The sequence below is a fragment of the Oryctolagus cuniculus genome, chromosome 1, assembly GCF_051225735.1.
Source record: "Oryctolagus cuniculus isolate XC-2025 breed Fujian yellow rabbit chromosome 1, ASM5122573v1, whole genome shotgun sequence".
Classification (NCBI taxonomy): Eukaryota; Metazoa; Chordata; class Mammalia; order Lagomorpha; family Leporidae; genus Oryctolagus; species Oryctolagus cuniculus.
In genome coordinates, this window is record NC_142867.1 from 185,194,790 (window position 1) to 185,200,780 (window position 5,991).

The following is a 5,991-nucleotide window of genomic DNA, read 5'->3' on the forward strand; positions in this document are numbered from 1 at the left end:
TTCTAAAAAAAGAATTTCATAGTTCATTGTAGACCCTATGTTGAAGGGTGCACTCAAACCTAAGAAGCAATAAATTGATAACTGGCATACTTACTCTATGAGTACACCAGATACATACATAAGAATATGCATGGAAACCTTGTTTACAATTACTTCAAATGGGGCACAACACAATGCTCAGAATGGGTAAAAAACTGTGGTTATATTTGTATAACAGAATAATAACATCTATTAAAATGAACAGAATAGAGCTACATGCAGTAATATCACTGGACCTTACAAACAATGCTAAGAGACTACGGCACATATTGCATATCTTAGTCACTTCTGGCTACCACAAGAATATTATTGAATAGATGGCTTGAACAGTAAACATTTCTTTCTCACAATGCTGGATGCTGGGCAGTCCAAGATAAGGCCGCTGCAGAGCTGGTGTCTGCTGATTGGTTTATAGACTTCTCATTGTATCCTCACATGCCCAAGACAGTGACCTCTACTCTCTTTCTCTTCTTATAGGGACAAGAATTGCCTCCTCAGGTCTCCACCTTCGTGATGTTATCTAAACCTAATCACACCCAAAATCCCAGCCTCCTAATACCATTCCATTGGGGTTATGAATCTTGAAGAAACACAAGCATACAGTCCCAAACATTCTATGAATCTCTTTATATCAAGTCCCCAAACAGGCAAAACTAAAATATATTATTCAGGGATGCACCTACAAACAGTGAAACTATAAAGAAGCAAGAAGACCACTACCATGTAAAATTCAGGGTTACATCAACATTTAGGAGGGAGGAGGTTATGATAGAAAATAAATTCATTATGAACTTTTAAGGGTACCAGAGTTATTTTCTTTCTCTCTCTCTCTCTCTCTCTCTCTCTCTCTCTCTCTCTCTCTCTCCCCCTCCCTCCCTCCCTCCCTCCCTCTCTCTCTCTCTCAATCTAGTGATGGTCGGACTGATGTTTGCTTTTATAAACATTTATTCCTGGTGCTGTTATTGTGGCACAGTGGGTTGAGCTGCAGCCTGCAATACCGGCATCTCAAATGGGCACCAGTGGAATTCCTGGCTACTCTGTTTAAGATCCAGCTCCTTACTGTTGCTCTTGGGAAGGCAGCAAAGGATGTCCCAAGTTCTTGAGCACCTGTACCCACGTGGGAGATCCAGATAGAGTCGCAGCCTCTTGGCTTCAGCTGGCACTGCCCTGGTCATTTTGTCTGAAGAGTGAGCCAACAGATGGAGGATCACTCTCTCTCTCTCTGTCTCTCCTTCTCTTTGCAACTTTGCCCTTCAAATAAATAAAATACATCTTTAAAAATAAATAAATAAATAAATATTTATAATTCATACTTTACATATAAATTTTATGTTCTCTTCGGTTTATTTATTTCACACCTTTTAAAAAGATAAAAACAGGAGCTGGCATTGTGATGTAATGGATAACACCACTGCCTGCGAAGATGGCATCCCATATGGGCACCAGTCCGAGTCCTGGCTGCTCCACTTCAGATCCAGTTCCCTGCTGGTGGCCTGGGAAAGGCAGTGGAGGATGGCCCAAGTTCTTGGGACCCTGGCACCTTCATGAGAGACCAGGAAGAAGTTCTTCACTCCTCCTGACTTCAGCCTGGCCTAGCTGCAGCTGCTTTGGCCATCTGGAGAGTGAACCAGCAGACAGAAGACCTTTCTGTGGCTCTGACTTTCAAACAAATAAACAAATCTTTCAAAAAAAAAAAGACAAAAACAAAACAAACTCTGCCATGATTCAGGCAGGAAGCTTATAAACAAACTGTACCATACATTCACGGAAGACATATTCTCAATTTTATTAATTCATTCCAAAGAATATACAAGAAAAAGTTCTCTATATCATTGTTACCCTGTACATGGTTCTCAAGGTTGAGCACACATCAGTCTCAACTGGAGGTCCTAAGCACCTCTCTAAAAGTTTCTAATTTAATAGGTCTGTGGTGGGACCCAATAATTTGCACCTCTAACAAATTTCCTGGTGATTCTGATGCTTATTGTCCAGGGATCATACATTGAGAACCAATCATCTGATATAGCCTTGGGGGAAAAAGAAAGTAATCATGGATATTATGGGAAGGTGAATTTTGCAAGCAGACATTACCACAGGAATGCAAAAATAGCTCAATCCTGGATTAAATTGAAAGAGATTTCTTTAATGGATCAAGTGGAAAGTTCATATGGCAATCTCAAAAAATATGAAAAATATTGATATATTTGAGGAAATTAAACAAAAAAACTATTGATAAGATAGTAACAAAAGGAAAACTTCTGAGATAACAACTGACAACACTGAAATACAAAGATAAAAATACAAAAATAAAAAAAACTACTATGAATAACTATATGCTATCAAATCGGGAAACCTTGCAGAAATGGATAAATTCCTGGATACATATAATTTACAAAGATTAAATCAAGAAGATACAGAAAATCTAAATAGACTCACAATAAGAAACTAGATTGAAGCAGTCATTAAAAGTCTCCCATTAAGGAAAAATCCAGGACCTGATGGCTTTACAACTGAATTCTACAAAACATTTAAAGAGGAACTAACTCCAATATTATTCAAACTTTTCCAAAATATTGAACAAGATTGAATTCTGCTAAACACGTTTTATGAGGCCAGTATCACCCTGATTCTAAAACAGAACAAAATACAACATGAAAACTACAGATGATCCTGACAAACACCGGCGCACATACTCTCCATAAAATACTAGGAAACTGAATCTGATGCCGTATCAAAAAGATCATACATCTCAACCAAGTGGGATTTATCCCAGAGATGCAAGCATGATTCAACATCTCCAAATCAATAAATGCCATAAATTAAATCAACAGAATGATGAACAAAACCCATATAGTCATCTCAGTAGATGCAGAGAAAGCATTTGATAAGATTCAACACCACTTCATGATAAAAACCATCCACAAACTAGATACAGAAGGAACATATCTCAAAGCTATAAAGGCTATAGGTGACATATCAACTGCCAATATCACATTGCACAGGGAAAAGCTGAAAGCACTTTCCCCTCAGATCTGGAACAAGGCAAAGATGTCCACTTTCATTACTCTTATTCAATATTGTATTGTAAGTATTAACAAGAGCAATTAGGGAGGAGAAAGAAATATCAGGCATCACAACTAGAAAGGAAGAAGCCAAAATATTCATGTTTGCACATAATATGTTATTGTACATGGAAAAAGAGCTGTAAGAACTCGCTAAACCAATTCATTAAAGTTGAAGGTTGCAATGTCAACATTAAAAAAGTAGCTTTTATATATGCTAATGATGAACTTGCAAAAAGAGAAATCAAAACAGAAATCCCAATCTCAAAAGCCAAAAAAAAAAAAATCACATATTTAGGACTTGCATTGAGATATAGTAGGTTAAGCCATTAATTCTTGTCCCAGATGCTTCACTTACAATCCAATGCCCTGCTAATGTGCCTGGAAAATCAGTGGAAGATGGCACAAGTAGTTGAGCCTCTGCACCACATGGGAGACATGGATAAAGCTCCTGGCTCCTGGTTTCAACCTGGCCATTGCAGCCATTTGGAAAGTGAAGCAGTGAATGAAAAATCTCTCTCCCTCTCTGTCTCTCCCTTTTTCTCTGTAATTCTACTTTTCAAATAAATAAATATAAATAAATCATTTTTAAAAGAGTCAAATATTTAGAAATAAACTTAACCAAAGAAATGAAAGATCTCTACAATTAAAATTGTAAAACATTGATGAAAGAAATCATCAAGAACACACAAGAAAATGCAAAGATATTCATTGTTCATGGATTGAAGAATTAATTAAATTAAAATGTCTGAACTACCTACAGATATTGCTACAATCACTATGAAAACACCAGTTAAATTCTTTACAGAATTAGAAAAAGTAATCCTAACGTACACAAGAAATCACAAAAGAGCCATAATAGCCAAAGCAATTCTGAGCAAAAGAAATCGAGTTAGAGGCATCACAATACCTGACATCAAAGTGTACTACAAAGCTACAGTAATTAAAACAGCATAGTAATGTTATAAAAAAAAAAAAAACACAGATCAATGGAATAGAACAGAGCCCAGAAATCAACCCACGTACATAAAGTCAACTGATTTTTGACAAAAGTGCCCAAAATATACATTGGAGAAAGAATAATCTTTAATAAATGGTGCTGGCAAAACTGGATGCATTATATAGAAGAAAAAAAGTAAGTCCCTACCTCTCACCATATACAAAAATCAACACAAGATAGATCAAAGACTTAATGAAATTTAAGACCCAAGACAATGAAACTGTTGGAAGAAATGTGGAGGAATCACTTCAAGACATTGGTATAGGTTATGACTTTTTAAATAGGACCCCCACAACATAGGCAACAGAAGCAAAACTAGGCAAATGGGATTGTATCAAATTCAGAAGTTTTTGCACAGAAAAGGAAAGAATCAATAAAGTGAAGAGACAGCTGATAGAATAGGCAAAAAATATTTTCAAGCTACCTATATGATGAAGTATTAATATCCAGAATATATCAGCAACTCAAAAAACTCAACAACAAAAAAATCAATCAGTTAAAAAATGGGCAAAGAACTTCAACAGACAATTCACAAAAGAAAAAATACAAATTGTAATACAAACTGTTAACAAATATATGGAAAAATGCTCAACATCACTAGCCATCAAGTAAATGTGAATCAAAACCACAATGATACATCACTTTACCCGTGTCAGAATGGCCATTATCCTAAAGACAGAGTAACAGATGCTGGTGAAGACGTAGACAAAGGGGTGACACCAATGTTAGTGGGAATGTAAATTAGTGCAGTCACTGTGGAAAACAATATGAATGTTTCTTTAAAAGCTAGATATAGGCTTGCTGTATGATCTAGCAATCCCACTGCTAAACATAAACCCCAAAGACATAAACACAATGTATTAAAGACATAGCTGCACCATCAAGCTTAGAGCAGCACTTTTCATGTGGGGAGTAACCCGGACTGGACTGGGTTACTGGAATTAAGACTTATTCTATGCATCTGCTCTCCCACAATATGGCGCTGGGAGAGGAGAAAACAGCTTCTACACAGCTGCCTCTTGCCAACTTGAGTGATGACCTCCAGGAGCTGATCCTGCTCCTGATTGGAGGAGAGCAGCGTACTCGGCGTGTGGGCAGCCGAGTTGGGATTGGTGGAAGAGGACTATAAAGGAGGAGAGAGACAACATGCACCAGGTACATCTAAGGGGGAACATCTATCTGAAGGAACACCTGTGCAGCCCCCGAGAGAGCCGGCCGGCGGTGTGCCGCTCCCCCGCGGAAGTGGGGAATGTGGCAGGGGGAACCGCCCTTCCACGAAGGTGGAAGGACGGTAGCCAACCCGGGAAGAACCAGCAGCAAACCCGGGGAGGGCTGAGCAGACAAAAGAACAGCGCAGGGTCCTGTGTCGTTCCCCCACGAAGACGGGGAGCGACATAATGGTGCCGTGACTCGGATAGGAAACCTAGGAGGGAAGAAACAGGAAGAAATGGGAAAATACCGTAGAGAGAGACTAGAAGAGCCTAGGGGAAAGCTGGACGGAAAAGGTGCCGGAAGAAGCTATTGAAAGCCTAGGCAAAGACTCGGATATGGACTGTGGGAAAGAAGTTAGGATTTAAAGTGAAAGCAAGAAGAAACTTAGACTCAGATACGGACTGCAGGTTGAAAGTGAAAGTGAAACCTATAAGAAACTTAGACTTGGATACGGACTGTGGGGAGAGGCCAGGAGAAATGAGGGAGGAATATTGTTGGAAGAAAACTTAGGGAAACATACCGGGTAGAAAAATATGTTAGGGAGGATGAAGCCGCGAGTGCAGGCCGAGGCGGAGACGTAAGCCAGCTTGGAATTCTTCAAGTCACCCCGGGGAGCAAGAGGCGAAGATCTGGAACCAGAGGCAGAGACGTGGGCCGCCAGGTTGGAATTCGCCAGGT